This window comes from Drosophila teissieri, chromosome 2L, assembly GCF_016746235.2.
Source record: "Drosophila teissieri strain GT53w chromosome 2L, Prin_Dtei_1.1, whole genome shotgun sequence".
NCBI classification, from domain to species: domain Eukaryota; kingdom Metazoa; phylum Arthropoda; class Insecta; order Diptera; family Drosophilidae; genus Drosophila; species Drosophila teissieri.
Window position 1 is genome coordinate 18,127,954 of NC_053029.1, and position 15,885 is coordinate 18,143,838.

General features: G+C 39.5%; 1 protein-coding gene across 3 annotated transcripts in view; it reads left to right on the plus strand.

Annotated features, from left to right (window-relative positions):
• The first annotated feature begins 1,937 nt into the window (after nt 1-1,937).
• LOC122626671 (cAMP-dependent protein kinase type II regulatory subunit) overlaps nt 1,938-15,885 on the plus strand; it is a 29,352-nt gene continuing 15,404 nt past the window's right edge. Inside the window, exons 1-2 of one of the 3 annotated variants that reach the window (XM_043807024.1) lie at nt 1,938-2,104; nt 3,696-3,941. The gene's annotated coding sequence lies outside the window, so the exon portion shown is untranslated. Of the gene's footprint in view, nt 2,105-3,633; nt 3,942-15,885 lie in introns of those variants that run through there. The other 2 variants (XM_043807026.1, XM_043807027.1) reach the window with 2 other exon arrangements.

The following is a 15,885-nucleotide window of genomic DNA, read 5'->3' on the forward strand; positions in this document are numbered from 1 at the left end:
GATATTTTTTTGATATTTTCCCTTCGTTCACTCTGATTTCCAAAGCGATACCGAGTAAAAGTGGACGTGTTAAAATGAACATAAAATCCAATTACACTGATAAAAAAAAACGGGACTGCAAATGGCAAACTCTGCGACCGAATTATTAATACAACTGGAAACTCTTCAAAGTTGTCTTTGCACCTTAAGAAGCCGAATGACAGACACACATATAACACAACGAGTCTTCCTAAAATCACCTAATTCTAAGTACTGGTAGCATTATAATATGAAATTTATATAAACACCACGTATTATTATCTGCATTATAAATATAATATCCATGCATTTAAATAAAAACAAGAGAGAACGCTACAGTGGGCGTTAAGGTGGTAACTATGTCTCTGGAACCTGTATGCTTAATCTCAACTTTTTAGCTTTTGTAGTTCCTGAGATCTCGACGTTCATACGGACGGACAGACGGACATGGCCATATCGACTCGGCTATTGATCCTGATTAAGAATATATATACTTTATATGGTCGGAAGCACTTTCTTCTCCCTGTTACATACTTTTCAACGAATCTAGTATACCCTTTTACTCTACGAGTAACGGGTATAAAAATAAAGTTAATAAGACACTTTAATTTTATTTATTGTGGGAAAAAAATTTTATTAAAATAAAAATATATCAAAAATATCAAATATGTCGATATTTTTTTGTGATATTTTAAATATTATCATCATTTTGTTTTGATAAAAAAAATATCATCGATACGATATTTTTTTAATATCACGACATCCCTAGTGGGCAATGTGTGTTCAGAGCAAAATACCAGTATTTATCGATTAATAGTATTAATCGCCAAGATAAATTCGATCTTGATTTCTAGTATATAATAAATTAAAATTTATATCTGGTAACTTTATTTCTCTCAAAAAGTTAACTGTATTGTATTAAATACATAATAAATATATAATATTTATAAACTTATCCGTGTTGTCGATCTGATTCAATCCATTCGAAACTACCGAATGGCAATGAATCCATTCGAAACTACCGAATCGCAAAGCATGTGCAGTTTTGACAAAGCCGAGATCCCATCCATTGATGAGGCTGTGGCCTATCTAAAACTCAGAGTAATGGGCCGGAAAATAGACGACAACTATGATGTAGACTGCGGCTCCATTATAAGGGAGTACCTGAGTAAGAAAAAACGAGTAACTTGCGCAGTCGAACTGGCAGTGATGGATGGAACTATAGCGATGCACTATGCAACATTGCACCCCCTTCCCCAGTGGGACATGTCCGCCGTCAGACGATACAATGATAGTATTGCCAAGAGAAGTATCGCCCTTGCGGGACACCCCAGTGGGACACGCCAGTGGACACCCCAATCAACTTGCCTGTGGATTTTAAAAAACCTCCTCCTGGTGCTTGTGTTTAATATGTTCTTAGGCCTTTGCCTAATATAATGCAAATGTTTTTATTCAATTGTGTTTTCTTATTACTACTTCAAAATTGTGAATTGCAAACATTTGAGAATCAATAAAACGCTTTACAGCAAATTTTCCTCTAAAAACTGGAAAAACTAGTTAATATTGGAAAATATTTTTGTGTATCGTGACAGTTAAACCTTTTAGTAAATGGTATCAATAAAACACATAAAATGTTTTTTTAAAAGTTTTTGTTTAAGCTTTCTTTAATTTTGCAAATTATCAATTTTCTTCATGTATTATTTCTTTTTCTAAATTTACGAAATATGTAAAGTCACCGTTGTAAAACTGACGTTACAATTGCCCCGCTTTGGTATGTTCTTTAGTATTTTTACACCCACACGCGAGAGACCTAGCCGTAAGAGAGAGAGAGAACTTTCGCTAAGAGCGAGCTTTTGAGGGAGCACCAAGTCTATATAAGCAACCCGCAATTCAAAACTTTTTGTAATTTTTGCCTGACACGGAATCGGAATACAGAGGCTTCTGCTTGCGATATATTTCACCGTTCGCACTTGTTTACGTTTGCCATTAAAAATTTTTAAAAAAGCTACCGAGTAACATCGTTTGAATCGCCGGTGGCAAGAATATAGAACGTGTGCCGTTGTGCGTTGGTGGATCGCTGGAAAATGTGCGTTTAAAAGTCGTAAAGGCAATTGCACCGAAGAGAAAAGCCCGAAAACCCAAAAAGCGTGCTCGCCAATTAACTCCAGCTTCGCGCCGCCCTCTGCCCCCGCCCCCTCACCTGTTCGCTCTGCACCTCTCGCTCTCTCTTCAATTGTGCAAGTGTATGTAAAAATGTGAGAGCAGAGAGCAACAAAAAAACCACACTACGTGCGCGTAATAAAAAACGAGGTGGGCTGTGGGCGGGCGGCGGTGTAGGCGGCCTGCCTCCCAATCCCTCCCCCGAAAATACAATATACATACATACAGAAATCTACCTATGCGCTGCTGTTGTTGTTACTTGAAGGTTTTTTTCGGTGGGGGACAATCAATAAACACGAGAGCTGCGTGTGAAAAAGAGACAGCGAGTGCGGAGTGCAGGTGGAGAAAGGGGATCTCAAATGGGAGCGCGAAGAAAGAGAGAGAGGGGGCGAGAGAGGGGATTGCGCATATGATTCAAATGCCGGTTTTGAGCGCATTTTTTTCAAGTCTTAAACAAGTGCAGTGATCATTAACTAATTAATTGTCCTAATCAGCAGTCATTCGATTTGCCAGATATCATATACTGTTGGGATTTAACAATAGTTGGAGACAAGCTTAAAAAAAAGTACAAGTGCAAGTGCAACTGCTACCTGTGTTATCGACGCCTATCGATATTCGGAAATTGGGTCACGGGCGGCAGCTTTGCAAGATGCCAATCAGAATTTACCCCTACATTATTACAATCCCAAGAAAGTCAAGCAAAATAAAGTCCATTTTTAGGGGTCAGCGTAGGAGTAGCAAGCAACGAAAAGATAAACAACGATACAAGCCTCAATTATACACAAAAACCAAAATGTTTATTAAGGCCAAATAAATTGAACAAATACATAAGCATAAAAACAAAATTTCCTCCTTTTAGCAGGATTTGGTACATTTTTAACGTTATGCAAACTAATCACGTAAACTTTTTTCGCTAATTTGTGCTTCCTATTAGGTTTTGCAAAGTGACAACCACAATTCACCCATATATTATATTATTTATAACCCAACAAATGAATTGTGGTGGCTCGATGTATCAATTCAAAAATAAACAACAATTGCATTTTAGCACACACGAAAACAAAAATGTTTATTCAAGCGAAAAATAAATTCGGGCACCCAATTAATTAAGCAGTTACATTGGCGAACAACACAAATGTTTTTCTTTAAAGTTTAAACAAAATTCTAGCCGAGCACCGTTAAATATTGGTTTACGTGATCTTTGGCGTGTTATTGTTATTTCTCGGCTTTTAAGAAATTCCAGCAAGGCATCCTTATTAAACATAAAGAAAATAAAGTTAAACCGAACAAAAAGTAATTACATGGACGCAAGTTCACCCTATTCAACCTAAAAAGAGAAATAAGATTGATAAACATGCGCTGCGCACCAGTCCAATTAGTTTAATGGTTGAAGCTCGTCTAATTGGCGATATAAAAGTGTACAGCACGAAAACTAAAAATTCACTTAAATCTCAGTAAATACGAATCTAGCAATCAAAATCTAATAACCGAAATACTTTCAAAACATCAAACAACAGCGAAAGCGACAAGAAACACCAACTCAACCATCCAAAAATAAATGTAGAAAAGCAAGGAAATTCCACGAAAGTAACAAATCAAATTTGGTTTTAGCCAAAAGAACGAAAGAGAGCTAAGGAACATAAAAAAGAGAGCAAACGAAGGAAGAGCCGGAGGAGCAGGTGAAACAGGTGGACGCAGGAGACCCACCCACCCGAAAGAAACCATCACCACCAGCAGGTGACAGCAAAGCAGCAGAAAGTCAGGTGAGTCTCGCGCCGCATTCGCATTCGCATTCGCATTGGAATCCATTCCATTCCGGTTCCCATTCTGCTGCCATTTGTGTTTGCTCCCCGTGCGATTAAATATTTCACGCGCTTATCAATTGCTCAAGGGTTGGCATTGCTTGATAAACAAACAACTAAGCAACTAAAGAGCAAACAGAAATTAAAAAGCCAGCAAAAGTCGCCTACTTTAGCAGGTGGGCCGCCAGGCGAGGTTATACTCGTACCGGGCGTACTCGTACCCGTACCATGGCGGGAATCGAGGTGCTCAGGAACCCACCGAGATATTCTATAATGAGCGCCACAATATACCTATACTCGTCTGTTGCTGCAATGGGTACTCGGGCAATAAATCAGTGAAAACCCTCCAAAAGCTTTTATAAAAACGAGGTTCTATTTTGTTAGACTGAGATATTTGGAAATTTAAGAAAAGCATTCCAGTGCACTAATATGACTAGTTGCAATGACGATTTAAGAAATTTATGCGTTACTTGCGCTTTATTATGCAATAAATAAATTTATAAAATTTGATAAAAGGGTTGGACCAACTTTATAAAAATAAAATATAGACGTATAAATGGCACCGTAATAATTGGGTTGGAAACTATATCGTAAAAACATTATAATACCACATATTAAGTTTCCGACCCTATAAGTACATATATATTTTTTTGATCATGCTCAATAGCCGAGTCGATCTGGCCAAGTCCCTCTGTCTGTCCTTCTGAACGTTGAGATCTCTGGAACTATTAAATCTAAAACGTTAAGATTAGACATGCAGACATAGACGCTGCGCAAGGTTTCCTAATGTTGCCATGCCCACAGTTTCAAAAAGTGTGTTAAAATTTGTATTTCATTCTTTTATTTTTGGTTGCCAATTTCTATCGATATGCCAAAAACATTTTGGCCTCGCTACCTTTACTCTCTTTACACTCTTATAAAATTGCGGCTTATGTTTTTCCTTTGCCTGTAAACTCTCTCGTACGCACTTCCACTAGCTGAGTAACGGGTATCTGATAGCCGAGGAACTCTCATAGCGATTTTAAACGGAAAAACCGCTGCTCGAACACTAAGTTCCCCAGTTATATTCCCGTAATCCGACTACATTTCCCGGTCTGAAAATCCTCCATTTCTCCATTTGCCAACGAAATCCCGATAACAAATTCTGGGGCTCTTTCCCGATGAGCTGTATTTGCAATTAATTCCATTTTGTGTACTTGGCATTTTCGCCAAACAGGGAAACGAGAATAAGAACCAGGAAACACAGTTGGCCAAGAGACCAACCAAGAGACGGGAGACAACCATCCATCAGCGGCAAAACACACAATTTCCAAGCCCAATTCAATTCCGAGTTAAGAGGGCAAGATTGTGGCCCGAATCTGTGCACACATACATACATAGATACATAGAGAAATCAGAGGCAGGACGACTTCAATGCGTATTCGATTCAATGGCCCGGGGCCACCACCCTTGAAAGGCCCTTATTCCGCTCATGGCCTCCGGCCTACTCCCACTCCCACTTCCTTTCCCTTACTTTCTGCTCATTGTCGTAGGACGGCAGCAGATTCCTGTCATGTCCTCGCGTTTCCTGGACCCGTGGAGCTTATGGCCCGGCTTAGTTTCAGCTGGGATTCCTCGTTTATTGATTGATTTCCCGCATTCGTGGCCTGCCATAATGGAGCCCAGCACAGGAATAAAAAGTCATAAATAATATTTGCTCAACACTGGGAAATGCTCTAAAAATATAACTTAAAAAGCTGACGAGTGAAGCCCACCCCCGAAAAGGAACTAATGAATAAGTTGCCAGTCGGCTTAAAGGCATTTTTATTGACAGCAGTCCTTTGGCTTCCATTTATGTTTCATATTTTTTAGGTAGCCTGTAACTGGAATTGACAAGGGTGAACACAGCGGCACGTGAAAAACTCATCACAAAAACGAAAGGACAATGAAGGCAAGCAGCGCTCTTTATTGTCCTCGCTTTTGTTTTTATTCCCGGCTATATACATCGTTCTTTCCATTCTCTTTTATGCCAAACAATTGGCCGGGAAAATTGTTTTTCAATTCTGATTCGCAATTAATTTCGCAATCCAGAAATAGAACGCATCTCGTAAACAAAAGCAACGCGGCGTATGCGCAATATTTGCTGAATATTCAATTTTCACCTGGCCGAAAAACATGGAAATCAGCTTTGGTGCGCCGTCAAACTTAAGTTGATATTATTAATTAGTTGCACAAGTTTGTGAGTTCTGATTTGCGGTGATAATGCCTCGAAACTTTGACGGATGTTGATAAATTATGTGTAAATACGCAATGTTCATGCCCAAAGTGAGTCACACTCTCTCCGAAAAATTATTGCGCATAATTTGCGTCTTCTTCAAAAAGTGGCCAACAAATTTTTGGGGCTGCCTGAATAAATAATCATAATTCCCCCTCCGCTTTCCTGCACAACGCCCCAATCAAGCAAAAAAGCGAAATGAAAAGAAATATTCACACAGCGAAAATTTAATTGTTTGGCCAAAAGGAAAGAAGAAACGAACGGAACGGAACGAAAACGGCCAATAAAAACCACGACCTTCGGCCAACAAAAGGCGAACCAACATTGAATCAAATCGCCCAACACTGCCTCTTTCGTTATGTACGTATATAGAGTCTGTTAAGGGGATCCAGATTGCTATTCAAATTCGGGAGCTCTTCAAAAATTCCCTTTTTTTATGTCCAAGAAGCAATTTCGCTTCACCAATTAGGGTACGAAAATCGATACGAGACAGCCGCAGAAACTAGACACATTATCAAGTGGTGATTACGTTTTTTATTTAAAAGTAATGGTTTTTAATGAACTAAAATAGATGTTAGGTACTTAGTTTTTGAATACGCTGATTCGTTATATTTCGGGTATAATTTGCCATCTCTTTCATTAGAAATGCCGTTCATTATTAAATATATGCGCTGTTCTTAACTTGGTTTTTATGTGATTTAATTGATATACACTTTGTGTTCTTATTTCTGCTCTTTTATATTGCAAGTTAGTAAGCTAAAACTCCAAACGAATTTGTTTGTCAACTTCTGGCACTTTTGTGTGCCAAATGGGATTTACTTGTCGTGTTTTCGGGACGCCTCCCCCCATTACAGCTTCACTTTCTTAGCTCATTTGATTACACGAACTTGGAAAGTTTTCCTTAGTTTTCTTTTTGCTGCCGTCTAAGACCTTTTCGAACTAATTAAGAGGGCAACCGCATTTTGCTCTGATGGCAGGGCCAAAGTTTCCACTGGCTTTCCTTGACTGGATGTCAGTCATTTGGCCTCCTCGCTCCCTGGATTAAGTTTTATATTTTTTCCCCCATACATACATGCATTTTCCCCAGACTACGTATATCTATATTGAATAAACGATAAACTTGCCGAGCCGCGATAAGCGGATGCGGCACGTGAGGCCAAAACTATTATTAGTTGATAGAGTTCCAAATAGATTAAGTATACGCCGCCGTCAGCCAATTAACTGGCGATCTATGAGCTCATTGATCCCATGCGACTCGATTCGATTCGATCCAGTCCGAACCGATTGCTTTCTCGGATGCGGTTTCAGTTTAGTTTTCCCAGGTTGTCAATATGCCACAGATGTCACTTCTTTTGGGGCAGCCGATGACAGCTCCCCTGAAATGTGTCATCGGCGAAAAAGCGAAGCTAAAAGCTGGCCCCGTTGTCATTTCATTTTATTTGTGCCCGACGCGGTTTATTAGTCGTAAATTTCTGTACGAAACTCATAAATTTCATTGTTTGTGTGGATTTTAATATGCACGCCGTTTTCCTGCAGTTCAGCAAAAAATGTCGAATGCTGAACGCTCGAATGAAAAACCAACCACCCACGCATAGGATACTCAAGTGTATGCATATAAGACATACATAAGTCAGCAGTCTTCTGGTGGGCCACATTGACCCACTGAGTTTTCGTCTCGAGTCTGTCTCAATCTGAAATCCCCGGCGACTGATAACTTATCTAGCGCCCACTGACGCATTTGCGTGGACTTACTTATATCTAAAGTCTTGGCTTATCATATATATTCAAGCAGATATCTCTTATGTGCATGCTAAGTAGGTTTGATTCGATGACGCCTTTTGTCGTCAACCTATTTAAACTCCCAGTGCTTTAACTGGCCATATTTTCAAAGCTTTTCACATTAATGTTAATGGTGCACTTTATTTAAATGTAAGTAAATTCAGAAAAGAATTTATGATTTATTTTGATTGTATTTGTTATATTTATATCCAATTGTTAAAGTACTTTATTCACTTCAGCTATTTCTGTGTCATTGAGTTTCTGTGAAAGTGCTTAGTGAAATATTTTAAAGATTGTTTAATAACCCTCGCTGTACAGCTATATATACAATATTTAATTTAAAATATCTTTTTAGCTTATCTACAAGGTCAGAGCTTATCATTTTATCGAGCACTTGTGTGTCTGCTGGCAAAATGAGTATGATTTGATGACGCCTTTTGGCTGATGACACCTGCGGTTGCGAGTCCTCACTAATTAGAAAAACTTTTCTAGTACAGTGGTAACTTTTAACTTTTGTTGATTGCAAAACTTTGCTTTTCATAGTGGCCAGGTGAGGAGCTCTACCACTTTGGGGGGTAGATGGGGCAGGTGGTCGGAAATGATTGACTGGCTGATGGGCAGCGGCATTATCTGGCTGCTGTTGCTGGTCTCTTTCTCTTTCAGACCGCTCCACTCACGCACTTTATCTCAGGAAACTTTGACTTTAATCGATTTAACAATTTTTCCCTTAACCCCTGTTGGCCCCCAATAACCCAGCCCCCACCAGGCCCCCTCTGCCCGAAGGCCAGCTGACGAGCTTGTTGTGTTGCCCACAGGCAAACATCAAAAGTCAAGCAGCTGCGTGACGTCAATTGGAGCCACGAAGCGAAGGCCACCGGAGTGGTGGGTGGGGGCGGTTGTTTGCCCCCGTCTTATGGAGAGTGTGGTCAAAAGAACGGCCCACACATCCCGCACACACCAAACCGGGCCGGCATTACTTCTATTTGCCCACGTACAGTGTGTAATCTTCGAGCGATTGACGACTACTGCTCCCCAGATACATATATTCCATATGACTACATGTGGCTGTTCGAGAAATTGGACAATTGTTTTAGATTCGACTGCGACTGCTCAAGCGAAAGCTAGTTATTTTCTGCTCAAGCATGGCAGGCAAGGTAAACAGTTTCAGCAGAGTTACATGACATGTTGACCAGTTCGAGATATGCTCACTTAAAAATCAAACCAAGACAACCTAAACAAAGTGTGGGCGACGCTGATATCTAAAACGAAGAAAAACGTTCGTATAGTTAGTAAATGGTATTAAATGTACAAGACATTGTACGAAGAAACTATTTGGCACCAGCATGCACAAAGAGTTAAAGTGCCACTGTTACTCTTACATAAAAAGAAACGGGTGTAATTTTAAAACTAATGAGCATTCTGAGGTCCCTTCTAATTAACTTTCCCAGATCCCAGCTTGATTAGAGGTTGCGAGAAATAGCTTTAAAGTATCCCCCTTGATAATGTTGATAATGTTCAAAGGAGAGCTCAACCCACCTTGGCAAACAGAAAACCCGCCTGGCATTCGGTGTATTTATGAAATACTCGGGTGACCTCTTCTCGGGGTATTCCTTTGAACAACTGCCCACACATGGCCGACTTTGGGGCATCCTAATTGATAATTTAAGGGCTATCTGTCTAGCCCCACACCCCAGAAGCCCGGGGACTCGAGCTTGCAAATTGGGGAGAAGTCGTCGGCTTAATTTATTTCTCTTTGAATCCGGCTGCAGGGCCCCAAGACATTGCAGGCAATTTAATTATGGAATATTTATTCAAGTGAGATGTGAAATCTGTTTTATTATTTAATCCTCTGAGCATTTCTGTCCTGTGAAAACTGGTACAATGAAGTTCTCTGCTGTTTTTCTGGCAATATTTTGGCAAGCGAATTGTTTTCTTTATTTTCGGGAATAGGTTCGTTTTTCTCTTCGTTTGTCGTTTCGAAGATTATTTACTTATGCTATGGACCCATTGTCCTCGTCCATGTTTCTCTACTATCTCTCTTGTTCGGTGAATTGGGTTTTTTATTTGCGCTTTGTCCCTTTTTAAAAAAGGTCCTGGACCTTTGATTTATTGTCAGGCGGCTTAAAATGTTGAAACATGCTTAAAGCACGCTCAAGTTCATCGAAAATTTGACTCTGCAACTTCCTTCTTTCCAGCCAACCTTTTTCACTGTCTACCTTATGTTTTTCCTTCCCCCAAGTCTTTCGAACAACATTATTTTGTAGCAGAAAAGTTTGGCCAAATTCTGCCACGTGTAATGGCCATAAAGCAGCACTGGCAAGGCCGGTAGAAAATAAAACAACTGAGCTGAGTAAATTTAATTTTTCATGCCAAGCGGCCGGGGCTGGAAAGTGAAAATATTTGCCAGGATGGGATAGGATATACATAGGTCCTGGGGGCATGAAAATTCCAGATACATGTTGCGCTTTTGTGGGCTGACTCTTTATACGATATAAATGTGTATATATGATTGTGGTGCACATATGCAAGCTGTATGGTGCCACTCCCACGGAAAAATATACCCAAACTCGCAGAACATATGCAACCCATAAATAAACATAAGTTGTCGCTGGTGCTCCCGTTTCGCTGCTCTCTTTTTCTTTATGGCCGCCAAGTAAGTGCTTTCTTTTCCCCATTTTGTATATATGTGCATATATATTTAAATATGTATATCTATATATTTACATATGTATGTATATAATTTCCATTGTTGCTGCGGTCGAAAGGGAGTGCGAAAAGATAAAGTTTTGTGTGGGTCGGAAATCGAAGGAGGGCCGTCAATTGTGTTTTATTTTACAGACCTCGACAGCTTCTGAATTTAAATATTTTCTGTTGGCTCTATTTGGCTCCGTTTGTAATTTTTATCGCATTTTAATGAGCCTGCCAGCTTATTACTGCGATTATTTATTTCCTGCCTGCATTGCATTTTATTGATTATTCATTGAGGCGATATTAAACAGTTTTAAAAGCTGCATTCTATGTAATGCTCCTTTTTGTAATAAACTAAACCAACCTTAAATAACCTAAATATGAAGTTACTTAAGCAAATTTATTTAGGAAATATTGGTAAATGTTAGATATTTATACTGCTTTTCTACGTATTTTGTTCACCATGCATGTCATACTTTAGTTATTCAATCGAAAAGAATGTCAAATTGATTGTGCTTTATAGCGCGCCTATTTAATTAACATTTAACTTTCGATACATTTTTTTAATCCCCTGATTTGCTGACACATTAATTTTGTGGCAAAAAAAACACTTTAATGTTTTAGCTGGTGTAATTATTTAAGTATCATCGCTTCGTTTAGCATTTATTTAGATATCAATTAAAATATTTTCCTGACACTTTTTCGGACTTCTATCACCGCGCTGAATCGTCATTTGTTTCGGCATTTTTTGTTGGCCCGATACGCTGCTAATTATGCAATTAATTTGCGGCCTTTGTCAATGGCTTGTGTCTAATCACTGTGTCATTTGTTTGGGGCGCACATATTTCGAGTTAAGTGCTCGAGTACCCGAATCCGTAAATTTCTGGTACTCGGCGTGGAATGGCGAGAATTTCTGAGTGATTTGAATATTTAAATATGCATTCAGTCACTCGATAGACGAGTGTTGACTAAATGGCCTTAGTTTTATTTATCGCTCCACAAATGTCACTCGAGCGTTTCAAATGCCCGGCATACTTTTTTCAACCATTATTTGGTCGTTGTTTTTGCCGTGACAGGTGTTACTCGTCATCGGCTTATGAATCGGCACGGCTTTACTTTTTCCAACGCTTGAATTGTCCGGTTGTTTTTTGCTGCATATGCATTGGCTTTTATTGGCTTGCAATGGCTTTCTCAGCGCACCGGGCTAATTCTAAGTGCCAATTTAGTATGGCCCAAAGCAGGACAGGCACTCGGTGTCACCGCCAGTTGCGATTGCAGTACTATAACAGCCTTGTTCGCCTTGTCAACCTCACTTCCTGCCACTTGGAAGTACAGGTTGAGTTCCATAAGTTGGACACCATTTGGTGGAAAAATGGGGTAAATGCCTTAGTTCTTCGAATTTCAAACACAATCTGTTACAGTTTTATTAGAGTATTCAACTACTAATTTTTCTTTAATGTAATTTATATTTTTTTAAAGCAGGAAATTTATCTCATTTTGATCAACTATTTAAAAAGGAATTTGAATGAACCAAATCATTCAACAAAAATATTTCAAAAATGTACTTATTTCTTTGTAACTATATACATATGTGCAAGATGTAATACACCTCCTTGTTTGAAATTTCAGAATTTAAATTCATCAAATAGGCATAGAACCTCTATCGTTTATTTGTGGAATAACCCACAATATGTTCTGGCTTTCAATGGATTGTTTTCAAAAATAGTTTTGGGCCCTCTTTATTACTTGAAAACGTAATTTGCGGAAAATCAGGTTAATCGAGTTGACCTGTAAGTACAGACACATGACGTCACCGCCTCCTTGTTGGCTAAGTGATTTCCAATGCAGTCGGCAATGCAGGCCAAGTGGGGAGGGCTGAGAGAGTGGAAGGGGATATGGATCTGGATCTGATTTGCATAAATGTCGGGCGGACGGTGGATAATAAAGTGGCGAGTGGCTAGAGCTGCGACCATGGGAGCCTCATGCATGCATATCGTCAAAATGGCACAGACCGAAACACAAAATTTGCGTTCGCTTAGCACATTTCGCACATTAACCCACATGCAAAAAATGGGGGACGGCCAAGGAAAGCCTTGTTTTGTCTATTGTTCACGTTCTTTTTTGCCATTTTCAAGGCAGAAACCTTTCTCAAACAGCTTTTTGCATAATTATCCAGAAGGTAGAAGCGAAAACACCCAGCAAGGCGACCTGGTTACAAAAAGCACACATTCAAGTGCTTATATTTAGATATTTCACCTAGGAATAGGTGAATAATTACAGCCCGCTTGCAAAGCTTCCAGTTTATTTAACTCGTCCCCTTGCTTGAGGACTAATTAATTGAGTTGGCTTAATTGCATTGCGTAGCTGGGCCTACCAAAATTATATATACTCTTATGTACATATCTGCGCATTGTATCTATGTGCTATTTCGGTTTGCCTCTCATACTTGCAATCTGGGATGCCACAATGTATGCTGCAGTAATTGCCAAATTGCAAGCAAATTCGCAAATCCAAAATGCGGCTTTTGTATCTCGAGTTGTAGAACAATGGTCGTGTTGTCTGTAATCGGAAGTTGGCAAAGGATTCATTTGCTTGACGTCATTAATTCAATGGGAAATGCACCGACAGGTCGTACAAACTCCAAACATGTTAAGTAAATAAAATGTAGAACATGAAACGTGCAATCTCATTAAACCTTCTCATAATCAACGATTTCTGCTCCTACAGAGTTGTTAATTGCGTTTTGGAACACTTTTAATTATCGGCGAACTCGCACTCCGGGGCAAACACCCGAGCAGATAATATCCACAAATTGGCCTGTTTTGCGCTGTTTGCCCGACTGTGTAGTGTAGTAATCCGTGTTTTGGGCCTTTTAGTTTATCGTCTTGAATTGGGCAACGGCAATCAATGCGCCAAGCGAACTGGAACAAAAAACACTCAGCCACTCGGCTTTTGTTGCTATTTGCCGCGTGTTTCTGTTTTTATCTATACTGCCATGTTGTTAATTGCCGAAAAACTTGGGGCGCAAGTTTTGCTTTTCTCCACGTTTTGTTATTCGCTTTTCAGTATTTCTATTTTTCCACCCAATGTTTTTTTTGCCTTTTGCCGGGCTTGTTTGCTTTGAGCACGCGCCGTTAAAAACTGCCACGCGCAACAAATTTTTGGGAGATGGTTCGAGGAAAAGGAAGAATCGTGTTTGAAATTAAACTGAGAAAACGACAGGCGAATAGAATCTAGGAACGTTTTTTAATGGCGTAAGAGCGGCGGCAGCAACAAATGTAGATAAACGTTTTGTTACAACACATAATCGCTTTTCCTAGGGTGGCTTCAGATACAGATACAAGCACATCCGTTTACTCACACACCGAAGGGTGGAAGGCACAGTGAACACTCTGTATGGCACAACTGCCTACTAATCTTCTGCGACATTTTCATGATGGTTTAGCTTTCATTTTGAAACAACATTCTCATCGCATAGTTACCTTCGGAAATAAAAGAGTACAATTTAGCGAGGTAGTTTTCATATGGCCAGTATTACTTTCATTAAAGCGCTTTCCTAGGGCTCACTGTACTCACTGAGGAGGTATTCGCGTTTTATGTATCCGCAGGCAAAAGCTGTTGCTTTTGCCGCTGCCACCTTTAAAAGTATCTGAATCTCCATCTGCAGACGAGTATCTGTATCTGCTGCCGCCCCAGCGAGCAGGCAACATAATTGCTCACTAATTTAACGCTAATGGACATCAATTTAAGCATCCATCCAGCAGTTTATCATTCTGGCCATAATCGCCTGATGGCAGGAAGGATCGGAGGGATGCTGCCTTAAATTTGTGCGTAGATAGCATTGGGAATTTAACTATTCATAGCCAACAGATTGCATGTCCTAAAAGAAGGTGAGACACCTGACGGGTCCTTGACAAATTCAAATAATATTCTTGGAAGTCTGAAGTAAGCATCTTGTTAATCAATTGTGGAATACATTCTAGAGTCTGGCTTAAACAGGACCACTTTAAAGGTCCTCAGCTATTAGAATTTTGTTTTAATTAAATAATTGAAACGGGATGAAAATAGCATGTAAAATAAGTAATCTTATCTTCAATGTTAAAGGAAAGCAAGTATTCATAAAGCCTTAGAATTTGCCAGACATTTTGCAGAATATTGTTCAGCGATTTGTGCATCTTGCAGGGCGTCTTCAAATCCAATAGATTAAAAAATAATTGAATTGACTCCAGACCGAAGCGTGAAGCTAAGAGCAGAGAACAATTGAGACCGGGGATCTGGCCAGGAAAAAGCCCACAGATGGCAAAGGTTAACTGACAAGTCGTTGTCTCAGTGCCACCATAACCCCACTCATTCCGGTTGAAAATTGAATGCGAAAAGCGACTTGCACGCATACATATATACATACATGTATATAGGCATGCCTCGATATAAAATCGTGTGTATGCCCTGGAGAATTTTCTTTTTCGCCTCGCGTGGGCTGTAAAATTCCTTTTGACAGCTTTAAGAGTTCCGTCCCGTTGTAAAAATCCATATGTACGTACACTGCGAAAAATATCAAAATATATACAAGATACAAATACCATAAAGAACCCGTTATATTTAAAATTAAATTGCTTTCTTCCCAATTTCTGTAGATAAGCCAAAACAATTTCTGTCTTCCACCCACACCAGCGCAGTGACAAATATCTGATAATCGAAGATATAGTCGACTACAGCGTTCTCTCTCTTTATACCCGTTACTCGTAGAGTAAAAGGATATGCTACATTCGTTAAAAAGTATGTAACAGGTAGAAGGAAGCGCTTCCTACCTTATAAAGTAAAAATATTCTAGCCGAGTCCATATCGTCATGTCCGTCCGTATGAACGTCGAGATCTCAAGAACTTTAAAAGCTAGAAGATGAGTTTAAGCATGCAGATTGCTGAGAGATAGACAGGTTTGTTTTCGGATGTTGCCACGCGCACTCTAACGCCCAAAAAAAAGCCAAAAACTGTTACGCCCACATTTTTAAAAATTATTTTTATTATTTTTCATTTTATTATTTGACTCACTAACGCCCGCACAGCAAGCAAATCTGTCATGTCCTTACTTTTGAAAACCATTTTATTTAGTTTTCTTTTCTCGTTTGCACTCCACTAGCTGAGAAACGGGTATCTGATAGTCGGGAAACTCGACTATAGCGTTCT